Below are 20267 nucleotides of genomic sequence, written 5' to 3' on the forward strand. Positions count from 1 at the left end.
GAGATGAATGACCAATAAAGTAATATTAACCAAAACTAGGAAAAAATCTGTTCAATGGTATTCTGAGATCTTTAATCTCTACCTGAACAGACAGATGGCGCCTACTTTTCACATTTCTTAAGAAAGATGGCACCTCCCACTGTTTGTGTTTTTTTTCAATGTTAGTATATGTCATGGTATTGGCTGCTCTCTTAAACTCTAAATTCGCAGCACATTCAAAGAATGAGGACTGTCTTGCTAGGAATTTATTTTGGCTCGGGTAAATGTTTTTCTTTGCCTGTCTTAAGTTCCAGAAGGGCTGTGGCCATCTTTTGTTGTGGTGGTTGGAGGAACGCATTTGCTATCTACAAACAAAGGAACCCTAGCAGTTTGCTCAGGGGAATTTAGTGCTAGTTCTAGGGGGAAGAGTAAGCAGAAGGTACTTTGAGTTCTAAATGTTCTTATATTTTCCTCATAAGATTTTTTCAACTGATGTTGGTAGGAGTTCCACTCTAAAAGGAACATGAGACAATGTGTCACAATTGTAAAGAAAATGGCAAGTACAGGTACTAATAGATGAAAGCAATTGGCAGTACATATCTTGGGTTACTCAGGCAGACCTTAGCAAACAGCCAAGGTTTCTGTCCAGCCCGGTTTTCAGCTGGTTTCAACCTGCTAGTCTTTGTGTGGGTGTTGTGTATTAGTAATACTTATGTGATATAGAGGGCTGAATAAGGTGTGGAGCATATAGTATGAATGGAAAGCATTAATCTTAAGGGCAATGGTCAGATACTATTATCACCAATTATATTAAGAATATTTGTTGACATTGTTTATAAAAAGATTGCATTTATCAATCTATTTTGAAATGCAAATAACTGCTTTTCTTGAGTGTGTGAAACTATTTACAGATTGTATCTAGTTGCAAAATAATATCTTGGTCCCACCCTTCCCCCGCCATTTCATTACTGAAGGCAATGAATTGTGCTGGAATAAGTTCCATGTGTGCCATCAGACTTCTGATGTTTGTCCCCAAATGATTATTCTTTGTATGTGAGCCTGAGCATATCTGGTAAATGTTGGCAGACCTTTTGACCATGGGGGAGGGGGTAAAATAATCACACTTGATCCCATCCTTACCTGACATCCACAAACGTTCTTTACAGCAAGGGTCACTAGATAGCGATCAGGAGCAGGAACCGTCTCTCATTTCTGCCCCCCCCCCCCCCCCCACCTAATTGTATTGCACTGTTTCTGGCTAATTAAAAAATGGCACAGACCAGTGATCAAACCTTGGACCTTCCTGTTCCGTAGGGCTCAGAGCCACATTATGTAGTATATTTAGCATTGGAACCATAAGGACAGCTCTTAGTTTGATTTTTTAAGTATAATTTTCTGTACTTTAGGATCTTTAAAGTGCTTTTAATTCGTTGCACTTTGCGAATTCTGTATCTCCTTTCTATTAACAAAAAAGATAGGTTGAATAGCAACTCTTTTTTTGAATACTTTTATCTGTAGCTCTTAAAGAAAATTTCTTTCAGAATTTTGTTTTCAAATACTCATTCTTAATCCATATATTGGGTATTTTGCTGTTAAGAATAATGTTGTAAACTGTCAGCAATAATGTGTTATCCATGCTTTATGAAGTCAACATATGATCTTTTCACACTTCTTTAAAGTAACAGTAAAAGTGTTCAAAATTATTTAAGTGACAGAGAACAGAACCACATTTCTGCACCATTCTTGCTGGATAAGAAGCTAAATGTTTACCTTGTTGATAAACAGGTTGCTGAAAATGGGAAGACTGCTGATGTAATCTAGTCTAATTAACAGTCATTTACATAAGAACAGGATCAGCCTTTTTTCAGATGATCACTGTTAAGATATTCTGGTCTTCCTCAGGCTCTGTGGTATTACTTTGATCCTCCTTTCAGACCTCCAGGTCATTTTTTTTTGTTTCTTATCTCAAATATTCATTGAAAAGAATAAACCCTTTCCAACTATATTAAAGTATTAACCTTCTCTTTAACCTTTCTGCCACTAAATATGAATGCAGCTGGAAAAAGATTGGTACAATTGTTCCCATTTTGCCATGTTAACACATTGATACTGATCCAATGTCTGCTTTTGTGTGTTGGTTATGTGTTGTATGCTGTAATCTTGACTGTAAAACAGATCTGCTTATTTTGTTGAACTGGGTTGAATAATTACATTTGTCTATAGGTTGTGAAGGATACATTTTGTGAAGGATAGATAGATCTCTGTTTTACTGTGAGGTGGGAATCTGTTGCTTCACCTCATGAATATCACAAGAGAAATATGCTTTTACTGACTGAATTTACTAAATCAATGAAGAATTTTACTTCCATGTTAGTGTATTCCAAAAAACTTCATTAAAAAACATTTCTTTGTGTATTCACCCATACATAGGCTTATAGTTCTTCATTTGTTAGACCTTTGTTGTATGAATGTATTATTGTAGTTGTCCCATAGCCAGGATGGGAAGCAAAGCTTTGTGTCACTGAGAGTGGGATGCTTTGCAAGTTTTATCAGTTTACATGTTTAATGCTGGTCGACTTTATAACTAGAGGTAAAGTAAATATTTGAGAGACTGAAATTGCACTTCTTTTCATTAAATGAGACAACCCACAGCCCTACCCTCTCCAGTTTAACTCTAGTACATCACATCTTCTAATCTGCAAACTTCCATCTCATAGTAATAATAAAATAATAATAATTGCATTTGATATAGCGTGTTTTCATGTCTTTGGGATATCTCAAAGCACTTTGTGGAGTATACTGAATATTCATAGAATATAGTGAATTGACTGTATTTTTTGGGCGAAACGCAGCAGCCAATTGCGCACAGCAGTGTCTCACAAACAATCAAGATTGAGTGACCAAATTATTATTATTTTTTTGGAAGGGTATATAACCCCCGGAAAAGCAATTCACCAATAAAAGCCTACTTTACACCATTTGAATAGAATGTAACTTGGAAGTGTAGGATAGGAATAATAAATGAATACTGCAGTTTTCATGCATATGTACAAAAGTTTTTCACATTGTATAACTACAATAATCCTGTATGAAATATTACAGCAAATGCCCACTGTCTTGTAGTCTTTAGTGGTAGGGAACCACCATCATCAGTTTGTGTTACGCATTGACTATTGTAAACTTGCAACTGATGGAAAATTGAATTTTTAAACTAAAATAAAATTCAGGCAGTTTGCTTTGCTGTCCATTATGTTTCTAACAGAAAAAAGGACCTGATGGGATAGCCAATACTTTTCTAAATTATTTTTTCACTGACATCCGTAGAGCACCATTCTCCCTAATTTGAGAGGGTCATATGCACAGCAGACAGTATAATTCTACATTGCTCCAAAAATAGTAATCTTATCATGCAGCACAACTGAGACATAAATTATCTGGAGAATAAAAGATATCTGGGAATGATGGCAAAGTAATGATCTAGTCAAGGGGCTCAGCTTATGCCATAAACTTCAAGGAGTGAAGCTTGAGTCATTTATATTAGTCACCTGAACCTTCAGGTTAGGTTACAGCCCTAAAAACACTCTCTGGTATTTGTTCTAAATCCATATAGTTTCAGGTTTGTGTGTGTGGGGTATTTTTCTCCTGTTATTTTTGGGGCACCAAGTAAATAGTCTGCCCTTAAATAACAGGAAATACCAATGTATTTCATGAACTCATTTCGATGCCATTAGCTATTTCTATGTATGGAGAATGTGTCACTATAATTTTATTTCAGTAACATATTTATCATATCTATTTCGTAAAATTATTTACGAATAGAATAACTTTCACCTCCCCAAACTACTCTCGGGGCTGAATTTCTCTACGAATAATAATGTTCAATGAGTTTGTATGTTTTGTGTAATCAGGGTTATATATAGCATGTGCGTATTGAACAATAAAATATAAATAACATTCTGCACAATAATGTATTGTCTCTCTTTTTCCACTGTAAAAGTGATAAAATTGAGAACTTCATTATAAATGTGTCGTGTAGTAGCAGTTCTCTGGAGATTTAATCAAAGTTGGTCCCTTGTCATATTAAACCAGAGTAATCATTGATGCAGAACACACAGATGGCTGTTGATGTGTAGTCAGGTTCCACGGAACTGAGATGTGTGTTGCTTTCTTTAGTCATTGTTGAATTACTAGGTGTTGGGTTTAACATTTCCAAATCTGGCACCTTATTCTAGATTTGGAAGTAATCTTTACAGACTGAAAAATTCAAGGCATCATGAATTTGAATTAAAATTTTGAGCTCAAAACATTTAATATTTATACACTCCATTTATATGAATAAATCTTGGGTAAATTCACGAGAATTTTGTAAGAAATGTAACTTTATGAAACTTGGTTTTATAATTTGCTCTTTAGAAACTCACTCGGGATGCGTTTCTCATTTAGACCTTCAGTAAATCAAGGATTCTATGTCCTGAGTAATCTTGATGTTGTGATCTCCTACCATTCCTATTTTTTTCCCTTTCTGCAAGCTTCCTCTCATAAGAACATAAGAAATGCTAGACAAAAAATGACCAAGGTCCATCTAGTTCGCCTTCCACCTTCTTGGCGGTCGCATGTACATATGTTCCAAACTCCCTATGTGTTATATCCCATAATGTTATTTCCTAAAAGAAAACTATCTAATCTGTGTTTGAAAGAATCAACATTTCCTGCTTCAACCGTCTCCCTAGGGAGCCTGTTCCATAGGTTCACTATTCGCTCACCGAAATAGTGTTTGTGTAGATTCGTTCTGAATTTACTTAGTTGCTCCTCATAGTCCAGTTCCTCCATTCCCCCAATCATTTTGGTTGCCCTCCTCTGTATCTTCTTGATTTCTCTAACATCCTTTTTGTACTGATGCGACCAGAACTGTACACAGTACTATACGTATGGTCTCACCAATGATTTATACAGTGCAGGATTACCCCACTATTTCGGCTGTGCTATTGACCTTTTGATACATCTCAACATCTGGTTTGCTTTACTCACTGAACAGAGCATTGTTGTGAGAGCTTCAATTTATTGTCAATCAGGAACCCCAGGTCCTTTTCATTTTCCGTACATATTTTCCTTCTGTTCAAACAGTAGTCCCTTACAGGATGTTTTGTCCCCACATGAAGTACTTTACATTTCTCCACATTGAATTTCATCTGCCACCGATCTGCCCAATTCCCAAGAATGTTCAAATCCTCCTGTAACCTCTCTTGATCAGCTTCGCAATTGACCACCTTCATTAGCTTTGTGTCATCTGCAAACTTAGCCACTGTGCTTGTGACTTCTAGTTCCAGATCATTTATAAAACATATTAAACAAAAGAGGTCCCGAAACAGACCCTTGTGGAACTCCAACTTGTAACATTTTCCCAGTCTGATGATATTCCCTGAACCAACCCCTCTGGGTTCTTCCGGTCAACCCATGTGTATCCATTGTAACATACCTCCACTGATTCACGCTTTTTTTACTTTCAGTACCAGCCTCTCAAGAGGAACTGTATCAAAGGCCTTACTGAAATCCAGATATACAAATCCACAGGCTTACCCTTATTAAGCTCCCTTGTCACACTGTTAAAGAAAACCAGTAAATTAGATTGGCAAGACCTTCCCTTCATGAACCTATATTGGCTATCATTTATGATTTTATTTCTGTCCAGATGCTCTATGATTTTATCCTTAATAAGAGTCTTCAAAATTTTACCTACAATGGACGTAGTTTCCTGGGTCACTTTTGTTATCTTTCTTAAAAATAGAAGTAACATCTGCCTTTTTCCAGTCCCCCGGCATCTCTCCAGTGTTAAGTGATTTTTGAAAGATTTGTTCCCTTGTTTCTGAAACTTCTTTCCTTATTTCCTTAAGGATCCTCGGATGCAATTTATCCGGACCCTGAGATTTATTTACCTTAAGTTTACACAGTTATTTGGCAACCATGCTGGTCGTGATATGAATAGGGTCATAAGTTTTTTTTCTGCGACATCCTTGAGTTCTCTTTCCAGATCAGATAGGTTACCCATCTTCTCCTTGGTAAAGACTGATGCAAAAAACTTACTTAGCACTGTTGCAGCCTGTGCAGCATTATTTCTCATGTTGTCTCCTGAACCCACCTTCAGTGGCCCTATTTCATTGCTTGTTTTTCTTCTGCTCTTAATATAACTAAAAAAACTTTTTGTTATTATCCTTCACATCTCTTGCCATGTTCAATTTAAAGCTTTTCTTTGCCATTCTGATATTTTTGCTGTCCTTGGGTTTTTATTACCTCACCAACTCTCGTGATGTCAAATGTGACTGCACTGTGATCGCTGTTGCTAAATGCTTCTCTCACCTTTATGTTGGAGATTTGGTCATCTCTGTTGCTCATTATCAAATCCAAGATGTTATCTCCTCTTGTTGGCTCTTTTACAAACTGAGTCATAAAACAGTCTTCCTTTAACTCTAGAAATACCTTCCCTTTCTTACCAGTAGACACATTATTATCCCAATCAATTTCTGCTAAGTTTAAAATCTCCAAACATTATGATGCTCTCACATCATGATGGTTCAATAACAACTTGCATTTATATTGCACCCTTCCCAAACCTCACCCCACAGCTCATCTGAAATTTTGCAGATTATCCCATTGGATAGGATTCCTATCCTGTTTTTCAGTAGTGCATCATGCTAGTACGTTGTACACTAAGCCACCATGCTCTGGTCTTATTAAATTAATAATTAAAAGTAGTATCCTACTTAATATTTCAAACTTTTTAATGTCTTCAAGTTCAGTTCTTGAAAATACTTTATACTTATGCACATACAATCAGCGTGGGAATGTGAGGTGGCACATCTGTAGACTTCTATGTACTGCTGCTGTCAGTTCTACTTTGTAAAGTTTATGCTTGGTAGGAGGTGCATTTGTAGCAGGAAAAGACAGAATGTGTATGTATTCTGTGTACATATCAGAAGGTGTCATCAGAAGGTTGCCATTGTATTCCTGGTCAAGAACTGGCACTCATTCGAATTCTAATAATGCTTCAATAAATTTAGGTGATACGAATTGCATCTCACTGTTAAGTATGTTTATTTCCAAATGTATTATAAAATAGGTAATTTATTATAGTTTGATACATGTGACAATTCACTTTGCATCAGAAGTTATTGCATTGATGTCTGCATTGATTTTGTAATGCTGGGTACAGGTTTTTGATGGTACACAGATTGATTTGGGTCTTCAAAGCTTCCTATTCTAATTCGGAGGGTTTTGACATTTGCTTGCCATTGTGGTTGAAGAGTGATTGTAAATCTTGATTGACAATTTGGGGATTCTGGATAGAGCAGACTGGAATCATGGATGCCAGTGACTTGGATGGTAGATTGAGTTGGCCATTTACTGTTATTTGAACAGGTGATTTAAGTTCAACATTTTACCATCAGTCTCACTTGGAATAATGGAAGCTCCCATATTTCTTTGCAGTTCTAAAATAGATGTGCCATGGTGTTTTGGACAGCTACTTAACATTGACAGCTCTTTTTGGTGTCTTGCTTTCACTCAACAATATTAAGAAATAAACTACACAAACTAAGTAACTTGGATGTTTTCTCATCTTTGTTTCTTTTATGTATATTGGTCCCTCCCTCTCTTAAAGAATATAATTTTCATTGCTTGATGTGCTTTTATGTATGAAATCAATTACAGCAGTTTTACTGAATTTCCTTAAAAGAAAGCCTTCTGTCAATTTATTATTGGTCTGGTAGTTTGTAGTGCTAAGAAACTGTTAAATATAACCATATAGTGGAATGCTATTTATCCATATGTCCGTTCATATGCATACTCTTCTGAAGCAGAAGTTGGACTTGGGACTCAGGAGGTACCGGCAAAAAATATTGCGGGCATGTGTGTTGGAGAAGCTCTGATGCTGACCAGCATACTCACTGGGAATGACACTGAGCAGGCAGAAAGAAAATATTACATTTTATATCTGATACAATGATATTTGTTTGCTCTGTGTAGGGATACATATTTTCCTGATTATGATGTTAATGGAAATATGCTGTTTGAGCAGCAAAACAAAGTGCAACACCGCCATTTTGTTTTCAATATGTTTGAATTGGTACTGCTAACTTTGGTTTAATGAGGGTAATGTAATAAATAGAACAATTTCCTTTCCACCAGGGTATCGCATTTAACAAGCTTCAATTGTCTTACTTTCTTCCTGGGTGCTTTGAGTGATGCTAATTGCCTTCTATAGATCATAATAGTAACTCTCTCAGTGGTTTTAAAGACAGGCAAGAATATAATCTGTTTATTGATCGAATGAACTTCAGGTTAATCCACCAAAGTTTAAATGATGCAAAAAATCTACTTAAAGCTTGTAAAAATCACGAAGTGGCAGCATGTACCTGATATTTTAATGTAATTGAGCTTTATATTTTCTTGAGATCTCCAAGAACAAACATTCTTTACTTTTGTTTTGTTAAATCTCATAACATTCTTTGGGAGTGACAATTACTTTGGTATGAAGAATGTTTAAAAATAATTAGGGAAGAAGATTCAGATCACTTTTTTTGGGGGGGAAGGGTGCTAAAGTTGTTTCTAAGTTTAATGATTTAAATGTTGAAAAGATTCCTACTAAGTTAGTATGAAATCATATCAATTACTTTGGACTCTTCATTCATCCAAAATTGATGTTGAGGAAATTAAGTTGTGAGAAGAGGAACCTGTGAATTGCGAGATGAAAAAAGCCCAAGGCCCATCTAGTTTGCCTTCTACCATCCTGGAGGTGGTATTCTAGGAGCTTTTATGTGAAGCTGCAGGTTTGCATATCCTATGGGGGAAGTGATGAGCAGAAAGCTACTTGCCTCATTACCTTGAACTAAATGCTGCATTTCCTCAAGTTGCACTTTAAAAGTTTACCTTTAGTGTAGCTAGCTTTTCTTTGCTTACATTGTCAATATAATTAATAGGGTGAGCAGAAATTAGGAAGAGAATGTCAGAGCAATCAATCAGTGCGCTGTGACATCCACTACTGTATTGTGTTGAACAATTGGTGCAATGTAACTATGTCGCACACTAGAGTCATGGTTACAATTGTGAAGTTTGAAAAAAAAGCAGTGGAAACAACTCATTGTTAAACTAACTTTAACCTTCTAATAGAGAAATTATCGATTGCTATTTAAACAACGAACTTGAGCAGTAATTAAAGAGTAAACCTCAGGGTATCTACGTACCACAAAGCCTTTGGATTATCTATGAAACATAACATGCATTGTTCCATGGGGTGTATATAACTGTGTGAAAAGATTACTTGGATGAGAGTTCAGGATCTTCAGAAAGTTCTATTCTTTGACTTTTAGTGTAGCTGAAACTAAAGTTCTGCCCTTCTGTTCAATTAACAACTTCCTTAAACATCCCAATAAAATGTACCCTCTCTGTATGAATAAGCAAAACTCAAGTATGTTTTCCCCTAGATTGCATTGTGAAAATTGACGCATGTTTGACTGTTGGGATCATACATCTACAAAGCAACCAATTTCCAAGCAGTTGTTATTATGCCTCGTGACAGACAGTAGCTACAATACTTGATTATATTTACCACTATCATGCTAGAAAATAGGGACAGTCATTGCACTCTGCTCTGCCACGTTGCTGAGAACAGCCCGGAAATGAATCAAATTCGTCGGAAGGACATCCCAAGGCGCTCTCGGCTGACCGATGGTATGGTCAAAAGGGAAGGTCTTGAGACGCACCTTGAAAGAGGCAATGGAGGGGGTAAAGTGTGGGGCTCCGGGATGGAGTTCCAGCGAGTGGGAGCAGAAAGGCTGAAGGCCTGATCACCGATGGAGCAGACCAGTGCCCGCTGAGTGAATGGAGCAATAGGTTGCAGAGGTAGAGAGGAGCAAGACATGGAGTACCTTAAAAATGAGGACAATGGGGGATGGGAACCAGAGAACCCGGGTGATCAACTTATGGAGTTAATAGATTTTGCTTGTTTATTTTTACATTCTTTATTTGATGTAATGTACATTTTTTAAGGATGGGAAATCTAAATATTCAACACAAGTAAGTATGTCCTTATTTTCCATTATATTCAAAATAAATTGCACTATGTCTAGTTGTAAAACTAAAGTATTTTCATAAGGATTTTTTTTCAAATTGACATTTTTCATTAAGTTTGTTAAATGACTAACTCCTGGTTTGAAAGTTCTGACGGCCATGATCTTCCCATTGTTATTGTTTGTCAGGCCAGGTGTGGAAGTGGAGGAGGGAAGGGAGAAAGACTCAAAATAATATCAATAAATGATATGGTTATTTTCGGACAGGTCAAAAATCATTTTCTGGGTGATAGTTCAGATTTTAGCTTATTACGTATTTATTTATTACGTATTTATTACGTACCTGTGCTGTTGTTCCACCCATGATAGAATAACTAGAAACCTTATTCTATACAGTCCTAACAAATAAGTCAATTTATTTAAAGATGATTAGTTCTGCTGATTAAGACGGTTACATTACTCAATTATTGAATGTGAATTCTGATTTGATGTTTTGTTTATTGCCTAAGAGATTTTCTTAATGTGTAGGACAGATATTTTTACTGAATTGGTTAGCGGTTTGTTTAACTAAGGTGATCCCTCTTGTTACGCTTTCAATCTTATATCAAATGGATTATTATATGAAATAAACGTTGGAGATATATTTTAAAATTTCTTTGGAATAAATATTTGTTGCGCAATTTTAAACAAAATTCCCTATTTTTGTTCACCCTCGGGGATACCAAAACATTCTGAAAACGTTTTGTACCCACATTACCTGAAAGTTTTATTCCTCCTATATCAAACTACTCAAAAGATTGTTGCTATGTAAGCAACAATAGTACTCCCAATTTCCTTGAAGGAGAAAGGAGACAAGAGAGAATCTACCATACATTACTGGATGTGACTGCCATGCAAAAAGGTCTCCCAGCAGGAAGACCCCCTGCATCATCTGGAAATGTCCATCAATCATTTCTGTGGCACCAGAAATCAGTCAGCCATTTTGTACAAAGCATAATCAATCAATTGCTTAAGAAAAGCTTGCCCAGATCTTGCAGCTTTCTGAGGATCAGATTTGTCTCTTTCATGTTAAAAGGCAGATGTACAACATGTTACTGTGAGCATGGGATTCAGTGATACTGAATTACACAAAACAAGCACTAAATCACATTCATGATGGATGTCAAAGACAAGTCTTTCTGCGTTTTTAGGTGAGATTTTAAAGAGTGAGAGTAATTGGGATTTGAACTTTTAATGTTTGTCATTTTAAAGTTCTATTTTCAATTACTTATTACATGAGAGAATTTCAAGGAATTTTAAAATACTGATTAAAATGTGAGAGCCATTTATCCTATTTGAGCGTGCTTTGTATTGCTGTAATATAGCTATTGTGTTTAAAACAGTAGTAGTTATTAGCAGCTGTAGTAGAGACGAAAGGCATTTCTGGACTGCTGTATTTTGCAATCACTAGGTGTTAGATTGAGATTGCTTGAACTCGTTTGACACAAGACACCAACAGCTGAGAGATTTTCACTCAATTCAGCCCAGGTTCCAGAGGTATACTGCTCCACCCAGTCTGCGTATTTAGTTTAAGCCTTGATAGCATTCTCTTACATAGCTTACACTTATCAGAATTCTTTAGTATTTTATGGCACTGTTTTCTGTTGACTAAGGGCTATTGATCTAGGATTTCTTAAGTTTATGGTTTTTTTTTGTTCATACTTTGAGCATTCCAGCCTGTAACTCATATGCTCAATTCTGGTTCTCTGCATCTCTTCTTTACTTTCTGATTTCCCATATTGCTGGAGCAATGTTTAATTCCTTCGTATATCTTTGCGATGCTGGTGCTCAAAATAGTACCTCCAAGGCACCATATTTATGTAGCAGTAGAGCTGGTCTTGTAACAAAGCATCAATTAATTCCGAAGCGTATAGGAAGAAGCTTGGTCACGGAAGGGTGCTGTATCAGATTGTCCAACAAAGAGCTCCTGGAACTTTTGGGGGCAATGTCTCACTGGCTAAAATAGACTATATCTGTATCCAAGGGCTGAACATTGCGTTCAGGATATGAATAGGATTGGTGACTGTTAGCAAACTGGCCTAAGCACTTGAGGTTGGGAAAAGGAATTTTAAAGAACTTGTGTTTTTTTTATATTTATCAAAGATACTTACTTCCAATAACTGTTCTAGGACCTCTGCTAGAAGTGCCTGTTTGAAGACTTTGGGTGTTAACGTATGGGCTCAAAACATTGCCTTCTATGGTCAAATGGCTTGCTATGCTTACTGGCTTAGTTCACATGGATTATCACCACTCAATCGAGTTACTGGAGGATGACTGCCCCCCATAGAACACATGTCAGTGTAAGGGAACAGGGAGTCCAAAATCATCAGGAAAGGTGGAAGCGAAGAAAATTAGCTAGGGAAGAAAAGCCGCCTAGAACAAAATGCTATTTATTATTTTGAACAAAAAAGTTTTATCTGCAACTGCTTTTTAGAAATGGCCTATAACCGAATCCCTTGAATTTACTGCTTGCAAGCATGCTTAAATTGATCAAAAGTTAAACCTGAAATGAGTTTGTATTTGCTTCTTGTTTTCAAATCGTGTGTGTGGGCAAAGTGTTAACGTGCAAAGCACAGGCTTATCTTGATGATTCAACTTAGCCTTCAGCTGATATCAGCTAGATCATGGTAGCCTTGAAAGTGTGGAGAACTCAGTGAAGGTAAATTTAATTAGCAAACCTAAGTGTTGAGAAACAAGATTATGTTGTTCACCCTCTGTCATAAAAGATGGAACATCTTTTGACCTTCATTTAGTGGGTCATTGTTTTTAAATAAACCTTTTCAAATAAATGTACTGAGTACTTGGGGCTGTTTAGAATTGTTCAATGTACTTTTTTTTAAAAGCAGTTGCTTTTTTTGCCCAACGTGTTATGTAAAATCAGTGTTTGAAATCCACATCTAACAATCATAATTTGTTTGGAGGGCTGTTTTCGTTCACTCCATGTGTGTACTTTTGTGGTTAGTACTGTGCTCATTCTGCGCATGTGTTTGAATGGTAACTGATTTTAATGTGCATACAATAAAAGCACTAGCAGCGAGCCAGAAAGAATCACTTGGAGTTGACAGAAATGGATCAGACTGATTTCTTTTTAAAAGTATTTTGATCTGCAGAAATGCTGCACTTGATTTCTCAACTCCACCAGTTGGAACAGCAGACCAGGGGTAACACCATAACAAGTCAATGTTTCTCCACTTTATAAACATGTTGGCTCATAAAGGTTTCCCAATCATTTTAATGTACTTGCAAAATATGCAAACTGATGTGCAACGGGTCTATATCTTTTTTATAGTAAAGAGGTACTTGTGGTAGGTGAAATACAACACATTAAATAAGAAAGCTGCAAAATGGTACACTTTGTAAAAACAAGAAGTTTTGAGAAAACTTTGAAATATTTATCCAATTTAAAATCTTCACTATTAACCTAGATCTTTATTGCATTTGGGTCAATGTTTGATTTTAGAATAGGACAATGCAAGGGAGGTTTTTTGCACGTATTGGGTGAAAATTCAATGTTTCAAAACCAATTTGATTGATGTAATATTGAAAGATTTTAGGCAGCTTGGATTGCCGTTTATAGACTCGGGTGTTGTTCCTGACTCCAGAGCTGGTATTTGGTGCATTTTCACAGAATACTGATTGCTTTGAAATGGTATCCCATGAAACTGCATTGAAAGTCACAATTAATGATCCTTTGTGCAGAGGAAAAGAAAATTCAGATTGAGAAGTTGAAATGGTATCATTTCCCACTCTAAAATGTCAGCCAATAAACCATTGTGCAAGCTGATTGCAGCACGGGGCTTCCTTTGCTATCCTCGACAGTTGCCTTCACTTGAACATATTTGCTGCTGCTTTAAACTGTTTAGAATGCAACCTTTGGTATGGGGCAGGTGACTGCTTATCTAGATGTGTTCTTCTAGGCTCACAAAATGAGCAATTTTGGTCGTTCTTTTTTGTTGAGACACATTTTTGTTTGTCAATCTTTATCACATTGCCATTTAATTGGTTGACGAACTAACCATGAAAGCCATTGTTCCCGGTTGTACAATGTTCTGTGGAAGCAAGGTGGCGGAAGGCAGGACTTAAAAGGATAATATTGTGCTATGTATGCTTTATTGTACACTTATCATTTGTTTTGGAACAACTAAACTTTTGAAGTATAGCATTTTGCATGAATAGGAAATAACATTTTGCAAATGATCTATTTTAAAAAAAAGTTCTATTAATCATTTGGGAAAATTACTTTGACTTATTATTCATGTTAAGTGTTCAAAGTTTTAGTCCAGGTTGGCTGCGTGTGTGTGTGAAAAGGTTTTAGAAATTTTGTGCACGGTGTAAAACAATTTAGAGCTACCATCCCCTTCCTAAGGGAATGAAATTGGAGATCTGACAGATTTAAAGGATGGACTGATGTATTTGCTGTCAAGTCATCATTTATCATGCAATCCTATTACATGGCAGCTGGTGATATAGCATCCTCTTTCACCATGGCAGTTCATAATCCCCAGCCATTTTCTTCTTTCTCTCTATTTCCTGATCACTGGATAACAGCTGAAGAAACAATTGATGGGTTTGCTGGAGATATACAAGACTTAGTTGCTTTCTGTGATCCGATAGGAAGGACCATAGCTAGGCAAGCATGGCAGTGCTCAGATGACAAGTATCGGTGCCACTTTGTTGGCCAAGCGGAACAGTGGCCATCTGCGACTGAAGATGAGCATTAAAGGGGGTAATAGTAGGTGGGAAGGTGTTCACTTACTTAGTTCATCAGCATGATTAATATGACGGTCTAACAACAAATGATAGGAAGTGTGATTCAGCATGTGTCACTGTAAGGCCTTGGTAGTGAAAGGAAGAAAACTGAATAGTTGAGCAAACAAAATGACCATGTGTTTTCCTCCTTGCAAAGATCCCAGCTGTACCTTTTATATTAATTTGTAAACACTGAGGAGTTAGAACCTGTTAGAGAGCTGAGTGGTTTTACATTGGGAGTTGCAAAAAAGAACATTTTGAAACAAGGTTCAATGTAATTTTGCAGAACTTGCAGTTTTCAGTGACTTAGGGTAATGATCCGTAGATGGGTGGAGTGGTCATTTGTTTGCTGTGGATTTAAATGGTATGGGGGGCGGGGGGAAGAAAGCAGTTGGGATTTAAACTGTTTACAGAGATTCTTTCAGTCAAAACTGTGTGCTTTTTATCCAACTAGGGGAACGTAGCTCTCTGTCTCAGAGATTTGGGTATACTGTGTCAGTTTGTGTAAATGTGATGTCATGGACATTGGAGTCTGCATTCAATCTAGATACCTTGACTCTGGTGATGCTATTCATTCTTTCCATCTGTGTGATGGTTGACTTTCTCAGTAGGGGTAAATGCTGTAAACCTTGTACCTTATCGCAGCAGTGCAAGAAATGAACTGGGATATTATGTTTCGCCTGCAAACCGTACAGTCAATTCACTTTACAGTGTGTTCTGTGAAGCACTTTGAGACATCTAGATGACATGATGAGACGCTATGTCAAATGTCAGGATTATTATTATTAGGTAGTGCATGGATGCATGAAGGGCACTATATAAATGCAAATTGTTGTTGCCAATTCATGAATCATTGCAGCTCAGTGTAATTGAAGAAATTATCAGTGTGATGTGATTTTCCCACCCTTGTCTAAATGCTGGCGTCTCTGACTGGGACCTGAGTGTGGTCCTCTTCCAGGAAGGGGGTTGGGGGAAGAGCTGGAATTTCAATGATCTATTGGGCAAAGAGGAACATTGGCTTCCTTGTCTGTACCAAATGGGAAGTTACATTTTCTTCTGTTTCAGAAATTAAGATGATTGTAAAATTAAAGCTTGGCCCAATTGAGATCATTTTGTGTTTTCCCTTTTTGTGTGAGTATGAGCAGAAGAATAATTTGTTCACTTGTAATACTCTGTACAAATGTGATGTAATTTTATCAGTTCAGCAGCTACCTCAATTTTGGGGTGATTTGTGAGAAGATTCACTCACTTTTCCTTGTTGTTTTAGTATCTTCTTGCTATACTGGTCTGATCTAATGGTTTTCTCTCTTGTCATCTAAGCCTTATTGATTTATACTTCTGATTGGACCAATTGAATTCGAAATGTTCCGAGTCTGATGACTGAATTGACTCATACACTTGTACCTCTTGTAGAACATAACGTTTAAGCTTCTGTACCAAGTATAAAAATATTCATCATTTACTCTGTGCATGTAAATGTGGAAGCTCAAACAATATTTGAGTGATGCAAATAAACTAAACTGATTTTATCTTTCCTTTCTAGACCTAAAATAAACTGACCTGTGTACAGTACTGGGTCTGATGTTTTTAATATTTAGATTCACTTTTCGATTCACTAATAATTCCATCTACCGGAAGTTTCTGGGCATACTGAGAAATTTAGTCATTTGTTGTAATGTTTATAATGTTAATCTATCCTTTGTTTAATTGTTGTAAGACACTTGTATTCTATTTAGGAAAAATACTATTTGAACCAACATAATCTGCATTAAAAGTATCTGTATATGTATTCAACTGGAAAGAATGACATTAAACTCAAAGGATATCAATGAAAGGGTAGACTGGCACCACAGGAGGTATGATTTGCAAATATGAAAAAAGAGCAGGGTGAGAGGTAACTTAATGGAGGGTAGATTCTCTAAACACAAGTCAATCTGTTGAATCGCTCTCACAGCAGCTAAACTCCTTGCTGAGGCATAAGCAGCTGACTTAACCTTTTAACAATAGAAACCTGAGAGTGCGCAACAGGAACAATTAATAAATTGAAGAAGTGTGCATGTAATATAGAAAATCTGCAGGTTGCACGTGTGTACATGTATCCCACAGGGAACTTATTGAAGGGATGATGAGTATTATTTTCTCCTAAGTTGCCCTGACAGATTTGTGGTGCTGCTTTAATGCTGTCATATTAAATATGTATCTATTCAGGACTATAAGAAAGATTTGATTGTTCAAACCTTTGATTTTAATTCCTGTTGTATAGTGAAAAGAAGGCTGACATGGAAATTAGGAATTTAACTTAGCAATTCAGTGAGTACTAACTGTTTCTGTCTTTTTTCAGGCCTTTACGGTGACCATCCACTAGAAAATGACCAGACTAATACTAGTAAGTGCCTTTTATATATTTTAGCATTGTTTAGGAATGATCCTAGTGAGTACAGTATAAGCAGTCTGGATGAGCTGCAGTAATTGGAGTTGCCTCACTTCAAGTGTAACACAAAATTCATCAATTTACTTAACAGGCAGAAAATCTTAATGCTAAGGAAGGAATTTTCATCCTTTTGGAAAATGTGTGGTAAAATTGTCAAATAAAATCCTGGCTCCGACTTGCACTTCTTTCTTTCAAAATGTGCTGACTGAGATGTCATGACTTAAAAAAAAGAGTTGATTGTGTTTGCTAATCCACATTCCTTGATCATGTTCACTGTGACTGAGTGGCTCAGTTTGAAAACCTTGAGCTATTTCCCCACATCAGCCTTTGTAACTTGGGCTAAAATATAACTTTACTCTCCCGAACACTGCACTCTTTATTGAAATAAAGTTTATTCAATGGAGAATTGTGTTGGGACATCCCAATGCGAAAAGAGCTATATCATTTGTTTTTGTGTCAACCTATTTTTGAAAAATTCACAAGTGCTCCAAATTTCTGCAGAACCTCCGATTTGAAGATTTATTTAAATTCTTTGTTTTGGGAATAAAATCTATCAGGCCCCAAATGTAAGTCTGACGTTATTCAGCTTGAGTATGTACACAATTGTTTAACTGTTTACATAAGAACGTAAGAATTTGCTAGGCGAAAGAAGAGCAAGGTTCATTTAGTTTGCCTTCTACCGTTGTCGGTTGATATATCGTGTCCCAAACTATGTACTGTATCCCTAGATATTATTTTCTCGCAGAAATCTATCTAATTTCTTCTTGAAACAATCAACACTTTCTGCTTCCACCGTCTCTCTAGGGAGCCTGTTCCATAAGTTCACTGAAGTAGTGTCTGCAGATTTATTCTGAATTTACCCCACGTCAATCGCAGGCCTTGTCCTCTGGTTCTACTGTTGAGTACTGCTGATCTTTTCCCACACCAAACATACATCAAAGGTTTTCACATTTCAGCAGGTCAAAGGGTATCTCAAATGTCACTACAAAATTACTTGAAAATGAAAGAGAAAGCCATGTTGAACTGTAAACTTCAAAATATTATGTATCTTATAAATAAACTTACACACTGCATTTTCTCTGGGGCATGACTTTTGACACTAGCACTCTGATGTTACCTTTTCATTTGGTGACTGCAAGTTTATTCTCCTCTGGTATTATAGCTGTTTCGTTTATCTTTATAGATCTTGTACACGAAAGTTTGTAAGAAATCCTCAAAGTCAGTCAGTCATATGTATATTATATGTACACACACATATATATATGTTTACTCTTCAAAATTGATTCACTGTGTGAGCCGTCCTCCCGATGTGAAAGATGCTGTATAAATGTAATTTGTTATTATCTGCTTAATTTTCTTTTTTTAAAGAAATTTCCAACATAGTAAATATCTGAATATTTAAAAAAACTGTAGTTATCAAAGTGTTTCTTTAACCCCAATAAAATGACTACCAATAAAGTGACCATGCCCTTCAGTATGGGAAGGTGCATTGAGTGGAACTAAGGGGAGCCTGATGATTATACATGGTCTCCAAATGCTCTCAGCATGCAGCTGTATTGAGTCCATTGCTATGTTGCAGGTTCAGGCTAAGTTCATTTCTATGCAGCACTTCGTACATCGGGTCATTCATGATATGCCCTGACGGGAGCAGGCAAAGGTCATCCAAAGGCCACAATTAAGTAACTTTTCCCTGATCATGTTACCAAACAGCTCTAACCTAAAATGTTAGGCTGCGGTACTTTTATTAACAGGTTTAGGCTGTGAGTTGGCCTGTGACAGCAGCCCTTCCATTGCCAGGGCGATCTCAACCACAATGAGCTGGCCTTGATTGAGGCATCCACAGCTGTGCCACATTTGCTGCTGAGTAACGTTTGTTTTTGGTGTGGAACCAAAACTGGGAAAAAATAGCCAACTTAGGAAGTTAAAAAAATACAATTGTATAATCAGTTATGTTTAACTTGATACCTCCAATACAGCATCACTGTTTGTCTTGCAGGGGAGGTTCCTAAATGCAGCACTATTCTCACTGTTTACTCTGCCAGTATAACATGTTGGGGAAAAAGATGCAACTTTGTATGAAGCAACATTGAAGTGTAGTAAAAGGCATTTGCTGAGATTATGTAGCATTGTTACTGAAAGCAGGATAAATAATTGATTTATTTTATAGTACCTAATTGGGGTTATAAACTGAAGTGGACGTAAGCATCCCTATAGTTCAGTTAAAGATTTTACTGTGATTTCTGTGCTTTGAATGGACAAGTGAACAATGAAGGTCAACAGCTTTATAAGTGCTAAATTATTAATTCTTTTCATTCCACACAAAGCTTGTAAATAGTATATAATACAAGAAAAGGAACTGGCCCTATGCCTTCACTGGCTGAAGTAAAGGTTAAAGGGTAAACAGTTCAACTGGCAACAGCTGTTCCCAAATCCCACAGGCTTTTGTTTTTTCCTCTGTTTTCATTCCTTTCAAAAACTTTTGTTTCTCAGTTTTGCAGCAATGCAGGCATGTTTCTTATAAGTAGTGGCAGTGCAATATTAAAACCTGAGGACATAACCCATGCACAATTTGGAAGTCCAAATGTTTTTATATGAAATGTACCATATTTCACTGTACATTACTTAATATCAGACCAACCAGTGAAAACAATTTTATGTGAACCTGAATAAATACCTTGTATATAACAAGATGATGTTACGTAATTCCACATTAAAGCTTAGTAATCAGTTATGCTGACAGATTTTTTCCATGAATTTCATTTTTACATGTGAGGCTTGTATACTTGGGTTGTGTGCATGGTACGTGAGATTTTACCAAACTAACCCTAACCCAAAAACACAGCTACTTAACATGATGATTACATTCTGACTATATCCTCAGTCTGCAAAGAAATCTTAAACACTTCATTGATTTTTGTTGCATTTAAAATTGTGTTCCTACCTTGTATAGTATGCTTTTTACTTTGAATTTGATGCTAACTAGGAAAAGTAGTAAACTGTGAGGAGGA

This window comes from Callorhinchus milii, unplaced genomic scaffold, assembly GCF_018977255.1.
Source record: "Callorhinchus milii isolate IMCB2004 unplaced genomic scaffold, IMCB_Cmil_1.0 Scaffold8, whole genome shotgun sequence".
NCBI classification, from domain to species: Eukaryota; Metazoa; Chordata; class Chondrichthyes; order Chimaeriformes; family Callorhinchidae; genus Callorhinchus; species Callorhinchus milii.